The 22,913-nt window shown below is 35.8% G+C and overlaps 3 long non-coding RNA genes across 12 annotated transcripts; 2 read left to right on the top strand and 1 right to left on the bottom strand.

The window, feature by feature from the left end:
• The first annotated feature begins 1,925 nt into the window (after positions 1–1,925).
• On the top strand, positions 1,926–6,683 carry LOC107874019. Of its 5 annotated transcripts, none has more exons than XR_007056573.1 (6): positions 2,037–2,232; positions 3,072–3,280; positions 3,359–3,544; positions 4,257–4,317; positions 4,734–5,399; positions 6,288–6,635. It is a non-coding gene; the product is annotated as an uncharacterized LOC107874019 (long non-coding RNA). The 5 variants fall into 5 exon arrangements; XR_007056572.1 differs by having other exon boundaries at positions 2,041–2,232; positions 2,428–3,280; XR_007056574.1 differs by having other exon boundaries at positions 1,926–2,232; positions 2,428–3,544; positions 6,288–6,683.
• Positions 6,684–7,533: 850 nt separating this feature from the next.
• LOC107872802 lies at positions 7,534–18,121 on the top strand. Of its 6 annotated transcripts, none has more exons than XR_007056566.1 (5): positions 7,601–10,560; positions 13,268–16,070; positions 16,297–16,391; positions 17,131–17,489; positions 17,776–18,121. It is a non-coding gene; the product is annotated as an uncharacterized LOC107872802 (long non-coding RNA). The 6 variants fall into 6 exon arrangements; XR_007056567.1 differs by having other exon boundaries at positions 7,620–7,922; positions 15,973–16,070; XR_007056568.1 differs by lacking the exon at positions 13,268–16,070 and having other exon boundaries at positions 7,629–7,922; positions 9,024–9,242.
• Positions 18,122–19,065: 944 nt separating this feature from the next.
• Positions 19,066–21,824, bottom strand: LOC124899291. The gene is made up of 2 exons (XR_007056575.1): positions 19,671–21,824; positions 19,066–19,333 (listed from the first exon to the last, which is right to left on the bottom strand). It is a non-coding gene; the product is annotated as an uncharacterized LOC124899291 (long non-coding RNA).
• Positions 21,825–22,913: the final 1,089 nt, after the last annotated feature.

Here is a 22,913-nt window from a genome sequence, read left to right as displayed (position 1 = left end):
AGAGAGGAATTAAATCTACTTTAAAAAGTCTAGGGTTAATAGGACCCCGCAAAGTTCAGTATGCTCAACTGAAAATCTGGTCAAAGTTCAAGTATTTTTGTGAGTATTATCCTTACCTAATTAGTAGGCAACGTATCCAATTTTATACAATAAGAATTTATATATAAGAATATGAGATTTATTTATGCTATTTAAAATATTTTTGCCTTTATTAAAAGACTTTAATTTACCATTAATAAAATCTTTTCACTTTTTTCTTCAATTATTATGTCATTATCTCTATAGTATTGAATATTAGCTATGATAAATATATGAAAAAATAAAATAGAAAGACTCCTAAATTTATTGGATATGATTCTTCAAAATATGATTTCATATTAATTAAAGTTGTAATTTAAAACTCGTGCAAAATTTGTGTGAAAATTCTAACTACAACGAATTCAGTCTGGACTTCAAAATACAATTTTAAAAGGATATAAATTCAAGAATCACCAAAGACAACTTCTATTAAAAGTGACTATAAAAGGACTCTTGAATTGTACTCCCTTTGTCCAACAAAACATTGACCATGTTCACCTGTGTTCACTTTTCTAAATACAATTTCAAATTAGATTTGACATTCTTATGGTCAAACACTATAATTTTTACTAAAAATAAAATAATTTTTCCAAAAAAAATTGTAAAAAATTTCATGAACAACGAGCTCAAACTTTGGTTAAAGTTAGTTGCAAATAACTAAATTGTTAATTATTCTACTTATATAAATATCAATTATGTTATAGAAAATTATTGGTGTTATTATTTATTTTAATATTACAATCTTAATTTGCATGATAATTTATAGACATAAAGTGGAGAAAGTGATGTTATTATATTTTGATAACTTTTGTAACTTCTTACACTTTATTTATACTCTCAGACCTATAGAGAGTTCTTAATGTATAAAAATTGTTATAAAAAATTATCCGGTTTGCATGACATAATGTTCCAATATTATTTAGATTTACACGTACTTTCTTTGTTAATAAAACCTTACGAGTCAGAATGAAACTTTCATTAATGGATAATCCACTTTGTGATATATGTTGTAATTTGAAGAAAATTATCTATATCAATAATAAAGGCTTTGTCAAAATAAATAAGACTTTATCAGAACAAAACAATTAGACACGACGAAAAAGGACATATCAATTAAATATTTGTGAAAAAATCAAGAAACACACAATTAACAATGGCTGAGATACAATATTTATTTATATATAATTTAAAATAGGCATAACAATTATTTTAATATCAACTGCTACTTTCTAATAATGTGGTCCTTGTTGTGTAAATAGTTTATTGATGTATGTGTTTACCTTTTATTAAAAGATTTTTTTTAGATAAAATTATCTTTTTATTTATTTTTTATAATTATTTTATTGTTATATTTATAATAGTAAATATTGAGTATAATAGGAGTTTTAGTTGATATATGAAAAAATTATATGGAATTCGTCTTTTTAGTTCGTATATGAAAAAATTATACGTAATTCTATTATTAATCAATAAGGACAACAGTTGGCACAACTCTTTTTGCTATATAAGGAATTAATAGCATGCAATTGAACCACTAGAGTTAGCATAGTGGTTCAGCGCTATGTCCCTTAAGCAAGAGGTCGACGGTTTGATTCCCGCCTCTGGCAAATGGAGCAAACTCTGTGGTCAGTTTCCCACTGCTTAGTGCGCTGATAGAGGAACGAAGAATTAGTCTCACTGCTGCCGATTGTGGGGATACCTTGAGAAACCAAAAATAGCATGCAATTGGTGTAGCTTACACATTATTCTTTTTATCATTTTTTGTTTATTGTTGATTTAATATTAATTATTTTGCTTTGCAGTGTGTATTTATTTATTTTATTATACGCACCTACACTAAACTAATTACTTTAGAAAAATAAAACATATTTTAATGAAAGATAAAAATTTTAAATTAAGGTTTTCACATTTTTATTTTATTATAGATTGGAGATTAGAAATAGAAATTATTATAATTCACGAAATAATAAGTAAATAAAAGGAAATGTAGTTAGTGGGAAGGAATGAAATGAGAGAATTAGGTTTAGTTTTTGGGCGGTATTCAAGTGGAAGCATGAGACGAAGAGAAGCAGATTGTTTGTTGAGATCGGATCGGCAGCCCTAGACCCCAAGTCACCAAAACTCCGTCGAGACTGTCTCTCACGCACACCTCAGGTGAGATGCTGAGTATTTTGTTAAACCCTTATACCAGAAACAATATTGAATTTTGAATTGTTGTTATAGGACTAAGAGGTAACAATATTGAATTTTGAATTGTTGTTATAGGAATAGGAGGTAACAATATTGAATTTTGAATTGTTTTTATAAGACTAGGAGGTAACAATATTGAATTTTGAATTGTTGTTATAGGAATAGGAGGTAGATAAAAAGAAGATATAGCCATGCTGCTGATAGATGGGAAATCGATTCGGCACTTGCCGTCTAATTACGAGAATTGGTCATCCACTGTAATCTTCTTTATAGAAGATGAAGATTTTGTCCATGCCTTGGCTAAGGATACTATTTCTTCTAGATTCAACAACAATTACTTCATTGTCTCCTACGGCCTACCAACGAACCTTGTTTCTTAAAATGAAATTGGGACATACCGATGGTGGCCGTAAATTGTACTTTGTTGGTTACACCGAATTAGATGATGATGGTCATTTATTTTATCCTCTCGAAATCAAAGTTTATGATATTCCCAAGAGGAAATGGATGGACAGCATCCCAAAGTTGAAAGCTCCCACGTGTTACCCACTCGTCTTCTTCATTGATCACTGGCTTTATGTGATCTCTTTTGATATTCCCGAGGGCGGACAGCCACAGCCACACTTTGAGATGCTGAATATCAGTTATCTTTCTAAAGGATGGGTTTCACTACCTCTACCCAATACCCTTTTGTATCCTGTAGTTACCTATAAACTTGCCACTCTGATTGTTGACGGTGGTCATTCAAACGAGACCACCCTATATGTATAGTCGCGTGACGGCTACATTCTTCTTGCTTTCAGCTTCAAGGATCAGACTTGGTATACCTATACCATTGGAAAACCATTGACACCTCTCACGGGTCATCTTTTGTCATTATCTTGGTGGGATCATCTTGTTATCGTAGAAAATCACTTGTACTCATTCCAAAGGAACAAGTCACAATTTTTGCTAATCATTCGTGATTTGGAGTCCATCCCCGACAATAAAGTTGATGAAGGAACAATAATATGTGAGTTTGACGTAACAAACACTGTTCACCAAGATGTTCTTAACGATAAACGTGCTCTTTACTCTCTTCGTTATCTAGGAAAGAAGGGTTCATGCCGAAGGTTCTTTGTGGCTATCCTCTACTCTCCCAGGAACTACCATTCTCTTGTGTCTACATGCACGCTTGATCTGAGTGACGAGTTTAAGGTCCAGAAATCTTCCTGCCAGAACAAACCTCTAAACCCGGGTCCGTATCTCATGCATCCACTTCAATGCGAGGTGTTATGTAAGTTTCTCTCCCCCTTACAATTGCTATTGCATTGCTTCCAAGTGAAATGTAAAGTTTGTTCTTTATATCTAATTGTTCAGTAAACCAGCAGATTTTACATTCCTTTCCTGGATAACACACTTTGGACTCTAGATTATTCTTATTAACGAGGCCGGGCTATTTGTTCTCTGTAGAACTAGTTCTTCCTCTGTTATCAATGGCCTTTGTGCTTACCTAGTTTTCAGTTAGCGTTGGATTGTTTTGCTCTAATGGTTTAGCAGAGTCAACCCATCAGGAATTTTAAAGTAGTGGGTTCCTGATACAATAAACTACTATGTAATAATGCTGAAAAGACAACCCCCATCAGGATTGATCCCATGTTCACAGAGTAAAATAAGCTATTCAAGGTCCCTTCTACGCCATCCAGCCAGCCTTCAGTTTGTGTATGGGTTCCCATGTATAAAATTTTATTGACTTCTGTTTTTTAATATATTTACGGGATCTATAGTAGTGGATGGGTTCCTGGAACCCTCATCCGACACTCTAGATCCGCCCTTGTGGTGGTTTAGATGGGACCTCTATGTTGATGTTGTTAGGATGATAAAAGACAACTCTTGTGTAACATATCTTGATGCTTCTAAATGTATGAAATATTTGTCACCCTGCATTCTGTCTTGGTTGTTTTGGTCATTAGTTTTCCTAAGCAACTACTTGTTTTTTGTTGCATCAGGTGAAGTCAAAGATGATTAAATTGTCCATTTGGTCGTACCAGTAATCTTGCTTCTGATTGGGTACGCCTTACCTCTATATATTCACAATAGCACTTCCTACATAAAAGCACCTTGGAGGTTTCTTTAAAAAATGAAATACAGCAGTAGTACTTATATATTCCTCTATGTTGGTGCGTAGTTCGTACAAGTACATTCAGGAGTCAAAAGAATAAATTTACTGGTTCTCTTTGAAATATGTAAACACTGCATATAGTTTTCATGAATCCCCTGCTTGTGTGCAGCTTTGTCTTTATCTTTGTTCAGTCTAGTCACATGCAAAGCAACTACAAGCCTTCTGTTATAGTTAAAATTTTCCATTTACTTATAGATTAATAGTGATCAAAAATGCATATGGTTGTTTTTTGTGTTTAGCGAAATTCAAGGAGCTTGAATAACTCTAACCCTTAAACTTGAAATGTGCATTTGATGTTTTGTAGATTCGAGGAGGAAACCAACGCAGCTGCAGACAATTTGGCTGTGGAAGGAACGACGCGAGCATGTTTTGGAGAACTTTACCTTTCTGCCTACCCCTCCTTTATTTTGCTTTGTTTTGCTAGAGGGATAGTTCTTAAGACATATTTGTTAGGAAAACTACTAGTACTAGTAATATTTTGGCTCGCTTTAAGAACTTATTTGCTCTAAGGAGCTGTACTATTTGTAATTAATGACGACGCTCTTTAATTTGTTATTAACATAAATCAACTACTTTTACCAGAAAAAGGCAGTGCATAATGTGTCTGATGCGGAAATGCTTATTTCTAGCAGATTTGTCAATCATGCAGCTGGTATAGATTGTTAATGAGTTAAATCTAATAATAATTTGGTCAAGAAAATTGAATCAGATGGGACTAAATTTTGTTTTGCAAACTATTTGAGTGTGTCTATCTGATTGTTGAAGAGAGGGTTTTTCCAAAGCTATTGCTATTGTTTTCATTTACTGCCAAGCTATTGTGACTGCATATACATAATTAAAATGATTTTCACTCAGATTTTATTCTTTACCATCTATGTTTGTTATTTTATATGCAGCTACAACAGCTTTGGTGCATAGACACAACCAAAGATGGTCAACATACTACACATGATTGAGCTTTTGCTTAAAGGTGCTTTTCATAAAATAAATCATACATTCTGTGCAATCTAGCAGATGAGTTCAATCTCTACATATATGTGTACTATATTTTATCAGTTACCTGTGCTAATTGACATGTTTGTCACAAGGGTTAACAGAAATACTTATTGCATATTTGCTTTTCAGTCAATGCTAAACTAAAATACCCAAGGTATCAAAAGTGATAGGCAAGTCCATGCATCTGAAAAAGGATGATTAATTGTATCACAGTCAGCATTTCCATTTCTAAGACCATAATGACACATAACTAATTAATTATACTTACCATACTTGTATCAGTAGTTAGTACTACTAAAAAGTAATTATCACCTCGACCTCTTGGAAAGATTAGGCAACGTTTGTCCAAGGAATCTAGCTAATTAAAATAACAAATTATACACTTCTACTATGAGGGTGATATTAGTAATGATTATTGGTACGTTCTACTATGAGGGTGTTGCATATTAGGGTGTTGCATATTATTTCATTCTTTCCACAGGTTTGTTTTACCAGATTTTCAGTACATATATATATATATATATATATGTATGTATGTATGTATCTCGTCACTATCCTCTCTGTAAAGGCATGTTAGTTAAAACTTTGCTTACAACCATTAGACAGTGTTATTGTTAAGGCTAGGTCATAATAAAAATATGCTCAATAAGAATGCCTAGCAATGCAATTCATTTAGTTTTAATTTCTTAAGTTGTGCATCTGATTAGTATTCATCCTTTTTGCCTATCTTCTAATTTTAGCTTTAAATATGAAGATTCAAGTGTTTAGTCTTTCCATGCTATAGGTTGTGATATCACTAAGTTAAATTAGTGAATGGAGAAAGAAATGTCTCTTGTTTGATCATAACTTTCTTCTAATGTAGTTGTCACAACATCAAGGGAATCAAATGCTTAATTGAACCACCATTGCAGCCAGAATCGCCTATGAATCTTTGCTATGCCATGCCCCCTGTTGCAGAGCAGGGTGTTGTGAACAATAACAGCACACCATTTTTGCTTACTTCTGATATCATTGCAGACCCCCAACTTGAGGTCTACTTTCGATTATTTTGATTCTGAGTTGGTGGTTACAGATGAGTTGTACGGTTTAGCTTGCTTTCAGTAAATATAATGAGATGTCTTTGTTTATTTTTTTTTTTACTTCTGTAGTTTAATTAAATTATATTTGGATTTCCTCATACGATTTCAATATTTATTGGTACTTATTTTTAGTTATGTAACAAATCTCTAAAGATTAACTATTCTTATATTTTAAACGATTTTCATTATTAACATGCATAAAATAACTAAAAATAAACAATGAAAAGTCTCGCGGTGTTGCGGATCAACCAGCAACGCACCCACCCCAAGGCAGCTCATCGTCCATCCATCCAAAAATCTGCATGAAGATTTTTTATCCAATTTTTTAGGCCCTAAATTAGTAATTAGCTAATAATAGAATAAGCTATACAATAAATTTTGATTGATCATGTTAATTTACAGTTTCAATATAATATCTAGTGGACTCTCGTTTGCTTTTAACATTATTTGGTTTTAATTCAAATAGAAGCACTTATTTTTTACCTCTAAAGTAATTGTTTTCAATTATATACTCCACGAAGTATGACATATAGTAAGAAAATATCACGAATAATTGATTCTCAATAAATTTCAGATCCACGCTAACTATTTAGTTTGGAAAGAAAATAAAAATTAGTGTCATATTTAAATGAAAAAATAAATAAAAAATGAGTTATAATAACACATACCTTTTTTTTTAAAGTGTAAACATGCACACCTCATAAAAATGAGTATGTCAATTGGTTTCACCCATTCATTGGCGCTCATCTTCGCTTTCATTCTTATGTTTATACGTTGAAGGAATAAATCCCCAAGGTTCATTATAAAAAAACTGTCATATTATGCATATATACCTGCCAGTCAACGATATTTGGGATTCTGTCACCTATCACATTGAAGTCTACAAAGTTAGCACTTTGGTTTCTCTAATGAAAAAAATATGTGATTTGTATTTGCGCGATAAATACTGACAAAGAACAATTGGCATACAAGTTAGCATGCCAAAATACTATATTTTTATTACTACTATATAGAAAGACCTTGAAGTGGACGACCAAGGATATAAAAGGTGATTCATAATTATTTTTTTAAATTAAATTACTATATTATATAACATGCTGATTTCCAAATATCTAAGATATTTGAAGCTTTCTCTGCCATATCTAAAATAAAAATCGACCATCTGTATTCCATTATCACCACAAAAATGCAGTGAACGATCTCTCTAGAATATAGACATTGCTACAGTAGAAACGTTTAAAAACGAATGATTTGCTTTAGCTTAGTTAAAGAAAATAATTTTTTTTTTTTTTTAATCCTTATATGGTACAACCATGTGTAAAATTGAAACTTTTTTAAACTATTAAATTGTAAATAAAGCTCTCTTCTACTTAAAGTCGGCTACTTGTTCCATCAATCGTCCTCAACAAGCTGCATAGGTAATTCTCTTCCTAATCTGTTTTCAACTTTTTTTGGAAAGACGCTTATTCTACTGATTAAAAAAGGCTTACTGTTGTGATTTTTGTGTGTATTTTGGCTGATTTGTTGGTCAGAGTTTCCATTAGAATCCTTCTTAAGTATTTGGGATGTTGGGATCTTTCGTTTTGATGATATGTTGGATTATATTATGATTCAGTTTCTGCTATAACTTGATTTGAATGTTGTATCTGGTCCAATAGAAGGCTGTTGATGGTATAGAAGAGGTCCACAACATCTTGCAGAGCCAAAAATAAGTAAATAATGTGATGAACATGTAGTTTGTTTGCTGGAGAGCTGAACAAATCCGAACTTGTGAGCTAAATCAAGCCACGGACATTTGTATGGCTATAAATTATCAAATTAATGGTAAAATAGTAAATCTAAAGTTAATTTGTTTTGAATAATTGTGGTTTATCAGCTATTGCACAGGAACGGGTTTTACCCCGTGCGCTACCCAAGGGTAGTGGCTGAGGGTTCCCTCCAATAAAAGAAAAAAAAAGTACAGTGTCCTACTGGTGAGGTATTGGTCTGGGTTTCCATTATGAATCCATCTGAAGGAGCTAAGAGAATCTTGTTTATTCTCTTTCGTTATGTAAATTTAGGTAGTTGTGTGTCTTTATTATTATGAAGCAGGAGTTATCCATCTCTGTTGGGATAAAATTGCTTCATAAAGCTTGTCCATATTGCAAAATGATTTTATCTGAGTCTTCAAATCTATACTCAACAGAGAGCAAGAGCCTGTTTACTCTATTTTAAAAAAAAATAAAAAAAAATGAAAGACTTTACTGGCAATGACGTATTTATTATATATATATATATATAATTTTTTTATTTTTACTATATAGAAATGTGAAGAAAGGAACGACCAAGGGCAATATAGTAAATTCGCATCTAACAAATATCCTACCTCTCTGGCTATGGAACCATCCATCTTTCTCATTCTCGGTCCACACAAACAATGGATATCCTATTTTACTTTTCTCCATACATCTAGACTAGAAGAACCAGCTTTTACTTTCTCAAATTGAAAAAATTATATTGATTTTTGAAGTGGTGTTCAGGTTATTTTGTGGATTTCAAGAAGATGAATCTTTTGATGGATTTATCAACACTATATTCCTGAGTGTTTGAAAAAATAGTGTTTTCCCATCTGGGTTTAGATTTCATAGAAGAAGAGCTTGTTCTATACTACTACAAAAAGAAGATCTGTAGAGGCAGGATTTATCTTGATGCTATCGCCGAGACTGACGTGTACAAGTGGGAGATAGAGGATTTGACTCGTATGAATTCTTAGATTTTGTTATGAATTCTTAGATTTTGTTAGAGTTTTTGAAAAATGAGATTTTGATGAGTTTTTTGTGTTGTTGACTTGATTTGATCATTTGGGGGCTGGGTTCTTTACTTCTGATGTTGTGATTTATCTTGTAGCTGTATTGGTATTTTTTTTTTTACCTCAAGGTGACTTGGTAAGGTAAAGATAATTTGTAAGTTAACTTACCTATCTTTTTTTCAAAATTTGGTAGCATCATAATACGTGGCTGCCATTTTGGAGAAATGAGCAGCAGATAGAGTTTGTTGTCAATAGTGCTATATTTTAAGATAGACCCGATCACCCTCTTGAAATGTCCTATCAGTTATGTGGATGTTGTCATACGCCTCCTTCGATGTTCTGATCTCATTGAATGGAACTTAATAAAATAGAGCATCACCTGCCTTATTTGAAATCTCTTATAGAGTTGCTCCTCTACTACATCACCTAAAATATAGAGCAAGTGTATGCGATGGGATTGATCATGGAAGGCCTCAAAGCATGTGGTCTATATAAATGAATAATGGAGTGGTGCTATACCATCCATCCAGCTAGGGGGAAATAAAGAAATCCGTCAGTAGGTGAGTTTGAGCAGGAACATCTAAGTAATGACTATATCTCTATTGATCACCTCTTTTTGACCCTTCTACTAGGGGTGGTATGCAGTTGATGGTGCAAGATTTGAAAATGAGAAGAGATGTACCAGTTGTGTGTTTTGTGTAATTACATTGCTGCTTTAAGATCTGAAATGCTGCATTTGTTAGCTCCACGGACTGCTCCAATACTATTTTGAAGTTTTCAGTATTCTGATAGTTGATTTGTTGTGTGCTAAGTGTTATTTATGTTTGAAGGAGTGTCTAATGGAATTTGTGGTTATAGTTAGTGGTAGGCTGCACTCTGTAGCAGTGATATTTCTGCGCATAGTGGGAGTTTTAGTGCACAGGGTTGTCCTTTCATCAATTAAAAGCAGAAAGAGAAATAAACCGAAACTTACCAAACAGTCCCACCAGAAAAATAAACAGGAAAATAGTGAGAATTGTTCAGATGAAGAGTTCTAGCAGGGAGACGTACTATGAGTATTCTTAGTGCGTCTAGAGGGATGAAGTGGTCATAGCTGTGAATTTCCTTTTCCTAGGTTGGTTTTGCATTCTCTTAAGTCTGTCACATTAGTTGCATGAATCCTGGTTTTTTCATTATCACGAGTTCTCGCGGCGGAAATTAGGATGTTGCGTTGGATGTGTGGTCTTACAAGGGCTGACAGAGTTAGGAATGAGATTATTCGGGAGAAGGTGCGAGGGCGTTTGGGCTGGTGGTGGTGAACTCGGGCTTCCCGAAGAAGGACGACCACCTGATCACTTTTCGGAGCGCGGTAGCCAGGACCCAGATTGACTTCTTGTTGCTTAGGAAAGGGGATAGGGCGCTGTGTAAAGATTGTAAAGTCATCCCGAGTGAGAACCTTTCGACCCAACATAGGCTCTTGGTTATGGATTTGGGTATGAAGAAGAATAAAAAGAGGAGGAGTAAGGAGTGTAGACCGAGAATTAAGTGGGGCGGTTTGACGCCAGTGAATGCGTGGGAGATAGGGGAGAGGTTGGCGGGAATGGGGGTGTGGGAGTGTAGGGGGGACGTGGATAATATGTGGGACAGGGCGGCAGCGTGCATCAGGGAAAATGCAAGGGAGGTGTTGGGTGTTTCTAGGGGCCGGGCCGGACATCATCGGGGGGATTGGTGGTGGAATGAAGAGGTGGGGAAGAAAGTGGAGACCAAGAAAGAGTCGTATGCTAAGTTGGTGGAAAGTAAGGACGAAGAGGAGAAGCGGGTAAACAGGAAAGAGTACAAGCTAGCAAGGAAGGAGGCGAAGTCAGCGGTCACGGCAGCTAAGACGGCTGCTTTTGAGAGCTTGTATGCAGGGTTACAGGGGAAAGGAGGGGAGAAAAAGTTGTTCCGACTCGCTAAGGCTAGGGAGAGGAAGGGTCGTGACCTCGATCAGGTGCGGTGCATTAAGGGGGAGGACGGTAGAGTGTTGGTGGAGGACGGCCACATAAAGAAGAGATGGCAGTCGTACTTTCATAGGCTCTTGAATGACGAGGGGGACAGAGCTATTGTGTTAGGGGAACTGGAGCACTCAGGGGAGTGTCGGGATTTTAGCTATTGTAGACGTTTTAAGGTAGACGAGGTTAGACAGGCAGTCCGCAGGATGCGAAGGGGTAGGGCGACGGGGCCGGATGAGATACCGGTGGAGTTTTGGAAGTTCGTTGGAGAGGCTGGTGTAAGGTGGTTGACTGCATTGTTCAATGAAATTTTCAGGACAGCAAAGATGCCCGAGGCGTGGAGGTGGAGTACCATGATCCCCCTCTATAAGAATAAGGGGGACATTCAGTGTTGCAATAACTATAGGGGGATTAAGTTACTGAGTCACTCTATGAAGATCTGGGAGAGAGTGGTCGAGGTGAGGCTGAGACGGATAGTGTCTATCTCGGAAAATCAGTTCGGATTTATGCCCGGCCGCTCGACGACGGAGGCAATTCACCTGGTACGGCGGTTGGTGGAGCAATATAGGGAAAGGAAGAAGGATTTGCACATGGTGTTCATCGACCTAGAAAAGGCGTACGACAAAGTCCCCAGGGAGGTGCTTTGGAGATGCTTGGAGGTGAGTGGAGTACCGCAGGCATATAGCAGAGTAATTAAGGATATGTATGAGGGAGCGAAAACCCAGGTGAGGACGGCGGGAGGAGACTCAGAGCATTTCACTGTCCTGACAGGATTGCATCAGGGATCTACTCTTAGTCCCTTTTTGTTTGCGCTAGTAATGGATGTGTTAACGCGGCGTATCCAAGGGGAGGTGCCGTGGTGTATGCTTTTTGCAGACGATGTAGTCCTGATAGATGAGACGCGAGGGGGTGTGAACGACAAATTAGAGCTGTGGAGGCAAACTCTGGAGTCTAAAGGGTTCAGGGTGAGCAGAACCAAGACAGAGTATGTGGAATGTAAGTTTAATGACGTAAGGCGAGAGAATGAGGTAGTGGTGAGGCTAGAAGCGCAGGAGGTAAAGAAAAGGGATAAGTTCAAGTACCTCGGGTCCGTGATCCAGAGTAACGGTGAGATTGACGAGGATGTCTCGCACCGTATCGGGGCGGGATGGATGAAGTGGAAACTTGCATCGGGGGTGCTGTGTGATAAGAAGGTGCCGCCCAAGCTTAAAGGTAAATTCTATAGGGTGGTAGTCCGTCCGGCCTTGCTGTATGGAGCGGAGTGTTGGCCAGTTAAGAACTCCCACACCCAAAGAATGAAGGTGGCAGAAATGCGGATGTTGCGCTGGATGTGTGGACTGACCCGAAGGGATAGAGCTCGGAATGAGACTATCCGGGAGAAGGTTGGGGTGACTTCAGTGGAGTGTAAGATGCGGGAAGCACGATTGAGATGGTTCGGACACGTGAAGAGGAGGGGCATGGATGCCCCGGTCCGTAGGTGTGAGAGGCTAGCGTTGGATGGTTTTAGACGGGGTAGGGGTAGACCGAAGAAGTACTGGGGTGAGGTGATTAGGCGGGACATGGAACAGTTACAGCTTACCGAGGACATGACCCTAGATAGGAAGGTCTGGAAGACGCGAATTACGGCAGAGGATTAGGGCCTGTTCGGGTCGCTAATGTAGGGAGGTAATTGGTGGGGGTGTATTCCTGGTATGATTCCGTATTCAATGTTCTGTTCCGTGTTCCGTGTTCTATGTTTGTTACGAATCTGTGTGCTTTCCTCTGCTTTATATTCCTGCATTCCTGCTTTACTCTGTTTTATATTCCTTATGGCTGCAGTATCTATGTTAGGTCATCTGCTTCTGTGCTGTACTATGTGTTTGTTTGATATCTCGTAACTTGAGCCGGGGGTCTTTCGGAAACAGCCTTTCTACTTCATCAGAGGTAGAGGTATGGACTGCGTACATCTTACCCCCCCCAGACCCCACAAAGTGGGAATACACTGGGTTTGTTGTTGTTGTTGTAGGTGGGAGTGGTATCGGTGGAGGAAAAAATGCGGGAAGTGAGGTTGAGATGGTTTGGTCATGTGACGAGGAGGGGCACGGATGCCCCAGTTCGTAGGTGTGAGAGACTAGCGTTAGATGGTTTCAAGCGGGGTAGGGGTAGACCGAAGAAATACCGGAGAGAAGTGATTAGACGTGACATGGAGTAGTTACATCTCACTGAGGACATGACCCTGGATAGGAAGGTTTGGAGGAAAAATACTAGGATAGAGGGATAAGGTGGGGGATGAATCGTATTCCGTAGTTAGGAGGGTTTTGGTGTCTTTTGTTTGGTAATGTATATTATTTTTGTGGATGTTGTATCTATGTTAGTTTTATCATGTTTCATGCTTTGAATATTTTTGTATATTGTCCTGTGTCTTGAGCTGGGGGTCTATCGGAAACAGCCTCTCTACTTCTTTAGAGGTAGTGGTATGGACTGCGTATATTCTACCCTCCCCAAACCCCACTAGATGGGAATATACTGGGTTTTTTGTTGTTATTGTTGTTGAGTTCTCGTGGCGATTGCATGATTCTATACATTTCTCCTGATAGTTAGCAGGATGGTGCAAGTAGATAGAGTTTGTTAAAATAGTTGTGCTTTTTAAACATAGGGTTGGCAATTAGATAGATGTCTCTAGAATGTGGCAGAGAAGAAAAAAGGGTAGTACCAATGATATAGGTGCAATGAAGAGAGTTTCTGTATCATGTGAATAGTTGATTCAGGAGTCATCAAGAGTCATGGTGTTTCTTTTGGTCTTATACCTCTAACAAAGAAAGATATTATTGGAGGTTTAGATTTATCCTCTTGATAAAAAATTAACAAAAAGGATGGAGGCTGAGATTTATCCTTAGTTTCAGCTTACTCGAGGACATGACCTTTAATAGGAGGTTGTGCAGGCAAAAAATAACAAAAAGGATGGAGGTTGAGATTTATGCCTTATTTCAGCTTTCTCGAGGACATGACCTTTGATAGGAGGTTGTGGAGGAAATTGATTAGAGTGAGGTTAGTAGGTAGTAGAGTGGTGTCTCACTTATCTTTCTATGTAGTTGTAATATTACTAATGGAGTTTCTGGTTGTGTTTTATTGCACTTTGATTATCGTGTTGTTACTATTATTTTTTTTAGCCAAGGGTCTGCATGCAGTCTATCCTCCCTAGATTTCACTTATGGTATTATTAGTTATTTGGTAGGATTAACGACTTCGAACTTTCATCTGACATTGAGGACCGCTATCAGCAAGGATAGCTTTTGTTTTACAAGGCTAGGGCACCCTTAATATGATACCAAAGGGTTCCCTTAATCAGATAAGAGAATTAAAGGAACTATTTCTCCACTGCTTCAGATCATTTTCCACTCCAAGCGATTGGGGTACCACCTCTTTCACCTACAATGACGGGGAAATGTTGCCTAATTGTTGAGTTAGATGATGATAAACTTTCTACGAGTGAAGTCCTCCATTAAGTGTAATTGAATAAAGCAACAGTCGTGATAGAGTGCAAAGAAGAGGGCTATTTAGCTATGATTCTTCGTGGAGATGGAGCAAACAGTATAAAAGTTGGAGAGTTAATTTCCATTACAGTTGAAGGAAGATTGTATTGCAAAATTTAGTGATTTACCTACGTTCAAGTTAGATGCTATGTCTTCAAATTTGATTGGCCTTCTATCACGAAAGGGAGAAAAAGATGGATGGAGGAAAGGAGAGGAAGAAGAAGGGTATGAATTTTGTTCTCTCTTCGGTGTTGGTAGTTCTAGTTTTAATGGTGGAAAGATAAGAGGAGGGATCGTCTTTATGGAATACGGAAAGATAACATGAAGTGACGTGGGTTGAAAATAATGAGGTCTCAGGTTCACATCCTAGGAGAGACAAACACACTACGCAATTTCTTCCATCTGTCCAAGCTTCAGATAGAGTTACCTATCACCTATGATGGTGGGAGGTAGAAACTACCTTGTGAAATTATTTGAGGTACGTGCAAGCTGGTCTGGCTAACACAGTTATTAGGAAAAGATGAACGGGGAGTGTAGTTGGAAAAAATCGGACTTTTTCCCTCTTTTTGTATAAAAAATTCTTCTTTTTTTTTTGGTGGGATTTTTTGGGTTTAAGAGGCATGTGTCTTTCTTCCGTTGGCTTCTTTGCCATCTCTTTGCGTGTAAAGTGCACAAATTCAGTTACCCTTCACTCACCAAAAAAAAAAGAAAAAGTGCACACATTCTATTTTCTTGATTGTTTCAGTAACGTGCTGCACAATTTGAGCACAAGTAGTTCATAGATGGCTTGACGAAAAATCCGGAGAAGTTTAAGTGTTGTCAATGTATTCAACCTTTACATTAAGCATTTTAACATCTTCCTCCTCGGATTCTTCTCTGTAATGACGGCACCCCAAGCGGATCTCCATGTGAAAACACACTTTTCCTTTGGTGTTTTCTCAATACATCATTTTCAATTGTCATCTGTGCTACTTTGTTTATGTTTGAATGACTCTTGGTTTTCTCATTGGATCTACCTAACGAAACTCTCTATGCAAAGAAAGAAATCTTTGGAGATAATTTGTTTTAAGGAAAAGGAACTTTGTAATGCCTCAAATATGTTCAAAGCATGTGGTGGCATGTTTCGTGCATCTACTACTCAAAATTCTATTAGTACTTTTTTCTCTTATCTCATAATTCTTTTATCTGCTGGTGATAGCACCTCTTTACCTAAACTTGAGTATGATGTCTTGAATGCTTGGTGGAATATCAACCCTCGGGGTTCAGCTCAAGAAAAATGGATTAATGTTATTGACGGTAATTATGGCATATTCATGTTTATTTATCTCTTAATACTATGGAAACCTTATAATGCTCACAAGTTTCTTGCTTCATATGTCCTGATAAATTTACTCTAATTTATGAAAGTCTCGCATATAGTAATGCTGTTAACATTTACTGTTATGATATTGCTATGTATTTGAGCTGTTTGTATCTTTTGGGCATGGCTGTTGCATTGGTTTTGATGATGAGATTGATGCAGTGAGGTTGATCGTAGTGGCGAACCATTTGAAATCCGAGGTTCGGAAGTTACCTGAAGAACTGCATTTCTACAAGTGTCAATATGAGACCCAAGTGGTATGTAATTCCCCTTCCTCTTGGTTCCCTTCCATGTTTAACTTTCTGTTTTATTCGATGTTTTGTTTTGTTCATTGATGAATTGTTTATAGGTCATTTATCAGGCCAATATGGGCAATTTTCTTCTAATTTAAAATATGATAATTGTTCTGAATGTATTAACATAAGAAAAGTTGAATGAATTAAGACCAAACAAAGAAATAGTTTCGAGAATTCGAAATTTAGTGAAGAAAGGAAGTATCATTTTCACTTGAATTATAGTATAAACCTTTTATACCAACTTACAAGAATTTTATGAACTTGGGAGATGAAAAGATAGAGAGAGAAGCTTGAACTTCAAAAGAGAAATAATTTTGTTAACTTTTTATGATTTCTTTTCCTTCACAAAAAAGTACCTCGCTATTAATGGACTTGACTTAAAGATGCAAATGAGGGAATACAAATTCTCTTTGGTGCAAAAGTTCCTCTCTTTTTTTTTTTTTTTTTTTTTTAAATGTACATTCTTTAGGCTGCAGAACAGGAGTTTGCGGTAAAATCTTTCGTTTAATTTTTTTTATAAGTTATAGTTTATGTCAACAAATGATGCTGGCATGAGTATATTTAAAGTTACATACTAACTTTAAGTATTAACACACTTAATAAGGAGCAAGAAGAGTCACTGGCCCGTATATAGCTGTTTCAGAAACTTCTTTCTCTTATGAATCTTCTGTAATGGATGCTGAATTCAGATATTCTGCAGGTGAGTCAAATACTACTCAGTTCATCAAAGATGGTGACACTATTGTTTCCTCTGATGGAACGTTTGAGTTGGGATTTTTCAGTCCGGGAGATGCTTCAAATTGATATGTTGGAATATGGTACAAGAAAACTTCTGTTACTACACCTGTTTGGGTTGCTAATAGGCTGGTTCCACTTACTGATAAATCGGGAGTCTTGAAAGTTATCCAGCCAGGCATCGTTTGTGTATGGGTTATGTTAATCTGGACATACGCAATGGAGGAAGCGGGTGCTTGCTATGGATCGGGGAGCTGGTTGACATCAGACAACTATCTTCATCAGGACACGATATCTACGTTAGGATGTCCACTTCAGATATCGGTAATATGCAATTTACTGATGGATGTTTTTATTGTATGGCAGTTGTTTTCCTTAATTGCTTTGAACTAACTTGGTATTTCATTGACATTAACACTATGATAGTAGTTTTACGGAAAAACCACATTCATTATTAAATACCCAGGTTAATTGGCATGTTTGGAATAAAGTTTCCTTTTGTTAAATTCAATTTACTGGTGGTTTTGTGGTGCTTCGATGCTTTTAAATCTCATTACAAGCCTGCTAGGGCGTTTTAAGGAAGAATATACTCACTATATGGTCAACACAGGTATTGGTATTTTCCGGAGAGACCGGTTGTGGAAAGACTACACAACTCCCTCAATCTATTCTACAAGAGGAGATATCATTCCTTCATGGTGCAGACTGTAACATCATATGCACTCAGCCTCGCCGTATATCAGCAATATCAGTTGCCGCTCGAATATGCTCTGAAAAAGGGGAGGATCTCGGTGATACTGTTGGATACCAGATCCCAGTGCAATCAAAGCGATATCATACGTAAATGTGAGCATTCGGCAGTATATTATTTTCAGGATTGTATAAAACATACATTTGAACTCATTTTCATCAACTGATCCAATCAAACAGAATAGTCCCTTGCTGTTACGTGTTTATTTTACTCTACTATATGCATTGGGCCCGTGCAACGCACGAGCATACCTATCTAACTACATAAAAGAAAAATCATCACTCATTTTGTAAAGAAAAAAATAGTATAATTTTTAATTTAGATAATAAAGCATATATAGTAAATTCTTACGTGGAAGCTTTAGCTTATGTAATGCAACCTAGAAAATGATGGATGTCCTTTGGTATATTTGTCCCAATAATGAAACATATGATGGTATTCAGATTATTTAGTGAATCATTTCGCAATTTTGAAAGCTAATGATTGTGTAGCCACACCAAAAATGTATATTGTGATACCACGTTTTACGTATATATTATCTTTGTTAACATAAGACACAGTTTTTCTTTCATCAAATAGAGCAAAGAAGTACTGGATAATTTCCATGTAAAAGTTATGATTAGTCAAGTTCACAAATTAACTACTATTGACGCAACTATATAATTTCAAACTCACTGAACTATAACTATTGCGGAAGAACTCAATGGATATTCTTGTAAATTTGTACTTGGCAACTCAATCAGCTTTGTGAGTGGATCAAATGAATTACTTTGTTCCATCATTCATTGTTCTAGAATTTTAGAATATATATTGTCACACCCCTTTTTAACTCCAGAAAGAATTAGATTTTAAGTTCGAAAGGATTTTTATTTATTAAAGTGACAAAAAGAAGATTATTTTCGAAAAAGGATCATTTTTACATTCAAAACTCAAGTCGCCACTTGACATAATCTGGTGTGCCAAGTTACCTTTGGACAATCCTTTTCAAAACAATTTCTCTTTAAAACTGGTTTGCGAACAGAGATTCCAGCTAAGGAATTTTGTTGACCGCAGGGAAGGTGTTAGGCACCCCTCGATCTCATGGTTCAACCACGATCGCTTGGTAGAGAATATTGGCTAATTTTAACACTACAAATATATAAACCACATAAAACACACAAAACAATCAATCAAACCAACAAAAAAACAAATCCAAAATCATAATGTCCAGTCTAATTATTACAAACCGAAACAGAAAAATGAAAAAATATAAATCCTATTCTAAACTAGTCCTAGGGTAAACTCCGTTGTTTTACCCGATGCCTTGGACCTTCATCACAATCATTTTTCGCCAACATAGTACGTCGGGGCATTCCTCGGTGAATAAATACAAATACCTCGGGACATTTCCCAGCCAAATGAATACACTTTTCAAATACTGTAAACAAGACATTCAAAAAATATTTCAAACATTCCAACAATCCACCAATTCTACATTTGCCTACCTAGCTTACTGTTTGCCTATCCGCTCGACGACATATCACATTCAACATCAACAATGAATCAAAATACCATAATATTCACTTTTACCAATTTCGATTCCCGCCCCAACTTCATTCTTATCAATCAATGATTAACACATGCTTCAATTATCAACTCACTTTTCAACATTCAAATCCAACATCAACCAATACGCAATCAAGATTCAAACGTACCAAACACACAAATCATTTACGATAACGTAAAAATTAAAGCGAGAGAAAATAAAATTGGACCTCGATATTATTTTTATTCGAATATTATCCTGTTGAACAAAACAGAGTCCGCGCCGAAAACCTCGAGCCAACCTCCACGAATCAACTCAGCCTCAGTATCTCTGCTTTTCACCAGTTCGAACAAAAATTGCGCAGAATAGACGAAACAGCCCGAAACCAAAACGAAACCGAGAACCCGTGTGATGATTTCCGACGAGACCTCGCCGGACTCAGCTCGAATGGACGGTTTAGGACTAACGAGCTAGTGAGATACCATTTTCGGAAGGATTTCGCCTAAAACTCAACAACACTGACGAGATGTCTGGGGATTTAGGCACTGGTTGGGTTATTTTGATGAGCCTTCATAGTTTCTCGATGATTTTGTGTGTTGTGTGTGCGTAAAGAAGAAGAGCCCAGATCCCCTTTCTTTCTTCTCATCAAATCGCTCCTCTCCCCATCTGTGTGGTCTCACGAACTCTCTGTGTGTGGATGAATTTTGGTGAGCTTTTCTGTAAGTGCCTCGTCTACGGCGGTGGTGTGCGCGTATGGTGAGAGAATTGTGTGGGGTTGAAGATGAGTGATGTCTATGTACTATGGGAATTTCAGTGAGTGAATTCTTGTTTTGGAAATGGAAAAGTGGTACTATGTATGTGTGTGTGTGAATTCGTGAGGGAATTTCTGGTGGTGAGTGTGTGTATTCTGTTGAGGTAAATATTCCCTGTGGGCCCTCATTCCTTTTAGCTGTATGTGTAATTTTGTTATGGAAAAGAAGAAAAAACGTGAGAGAGAAAATGGATTGGGGTGACGTGGGTTAGGGTTGGGGGTGTGGGGTGGTGAGTAGGGAGGGGTAGAGATAGGTTAGGATGATTTAAATAAGATAAAATTTGTTAAAAGTTGTTATTTTTTGTCATTTTATGAAGGGATAATCACAAGCGTATGACAACGCGAGGTAAAAATGAATAAATTAAATTTTTGGGAGGAATAAAATTACGTGTCTACTTATATGATGCATTTATTATTCTATCTTCATCGGAATTATGTGTTTGTTGTGAAGAACAAGTCAATAAGGTACCAAAAAATAAATGAAAAAAAGTTAAGAGTAAGAGAAAGAAAAATGTTGCGGGTTTGGCCGGCAATTGGAAGAAAAGAAACTATAGAGCAATGAAAATTGTAAGGAAGACACTCCTTTGTATGACTACTACACACTCCTAGTTGTATAAAGGACGATCCTCCTTACAATTTACATTGCTCTTAGTTTCTTTTCTTCAAATTGTCCACCAAATCCACACCATTTTCTTTTATCTTGCTCTAACTTCTTTTCATTTATTCGTTGGTACTTAATAACTAGTTCTTCACGACACACACACAATTCCAACAAAGATAGAAAACTAAATGCAACATGTACTGAAACTCTAGAAGATTGAATGATGAAACGAAATGAGAAAATCACAAGGTTGATTGAGTTGCCAAGAACAAAATTAAAAGAATATCGATTAAGTTCTTTGGCAAGGATTATAATTTAGTTAGTTTGAAATTGTATAATTGTGTTAATAGTAGTTGATTTGTGAACTTGATTAATCAAATAACTAAATCTAAACTTTTACACGAAAATTATCCAGTACTTCTTTGATCTATTTGATGAAATAAAAGCTGTGTCTTATGTTAACAAAGAAAATATATATGTAAGACGTGATGTCACAACATGCAATTTTGGCGTGGTCACACCACCATTAACTCAAAAATTGCAAAATGATACACTAGATAACCTGAATAATATCATACGTTTCATTATTAGGACAAATATACCAAAAGACGTCTATCATTTGCTACGTTGCATTACACGAGCTAAAGCTAAGAAATTACTATATATTTTTTATTATCTAAACTAAAAATTACATTACTTTTTTTTACAAAGTCAATGATTATATTTCTTCTTTGTAGTTACAATGAAGATAATTGAGAATCAATTATTCATGATATTTCCTTACTATATGTCATACATAATGGAGTATATGATTGAAGGCAACTACTTCAGAGGTAAAAAAATAAGTACTTCTATTTCGATTATTACTGAATAGTGGTAAAACAAAAGAGTCACTGGATATTATATTCAACTCATAAAATAACACGATCAATCAAAATGAATTGTATAGCTTAATTTAGTAATATTTTATTATTAGCTAATTACTAATTTAAGACTAAGAAATTGAATAAAATTTTCAAGACTATAATTTAATTAAACAATTTATATTTACGATACTCTATCTTGACATAATACTTTAGTTAAAATAGTGTTACTTTATTTATTTTTTAAATAACATAGTGTTACTTTATTTTTAAAATCTATCTTACAATGTAAAAGGTAATCTAAAAGACTTAATGGGAGTTTGGATTATCTTTTAAAAAGAACAGCTTATAAGCTAAAAGTCATAAATATGGAAGGAAATCTTATTTTTGACTTTTGGCTTTTGACTTATTTTTATACTTTTTTGATCCAAAAGTGAGTGCTTGAAAATACTTTTTAGTTTTGTCAAACACTACTAAAATTTAAAAAGTATTTAAAAGTCAAAAATACTTAAAAATAAATCAATTCAAACAACTTATTTCTTATGTTGAAATTAAAAGATTATGAGTTATTCTTGGATACAACATATTAGTAATTACTCTTTATGTTTTATGTGCGTGTTTGTTGTCAGTTTCCACTATACAGAATGCGAAGTGGAAGAGATACTCTTTTAAGATGTAAACATGAGAGTTTTCTTGGTACGGTAATGTTTCACATTGACTATCAAAAACTAATAGATCACACGCACAAATTACCTCAACAAAAACACTTAAGGATCGTTTGATAAGAGGGATAAGGATAACTAATCATGAGATTAATTTAGAAAAGGAGCTTATCGCATGTTTGATTGGAACAAAATACATCGGATAACTCATCCCGAAATTAATTATTCTGAGATTATAGTATTTTTCTTATCCCTCTTTGAGCATGAGATAACTAATCTCACGATTAGAAATTCGAGATAACTTGTCTTCCAACCAAACAACCCCCTTCAAGACAAATAAGGACAGTAATTTGATATTTCCTTACTTAAATGTGATAGTAAAAACTCTTTAGTTAATTAGATTAGGAATCGAAATTCAAAAGCAATAGCATTTGTTTTTAATTCTATTTTTACAATGATATATTTTTTTTTTAAAACCAAAATAGTGAATAGAAACATAGAAGAATTAGACTAAAAGGATAAATAAGTCCATCAA

Source organism: Capsicum annuum, chromosome 6 (assembly GCF_002878395.1).
Source record: "Capsicum annuum cultivar UCD-10X-F1 chromosome 6, UCD10Xv1.1, whole genome shotgun sequence".
Lineage (NCBI taxonomy): Eukaryota > Viridiplantae > Streptophyta > Magnoliopsida > Solanales > Solanaceae > Capsicum > Capsicum annuum.
This window is presented reverse-complemented; position numbering and strand designations above follow the sequence as displayed.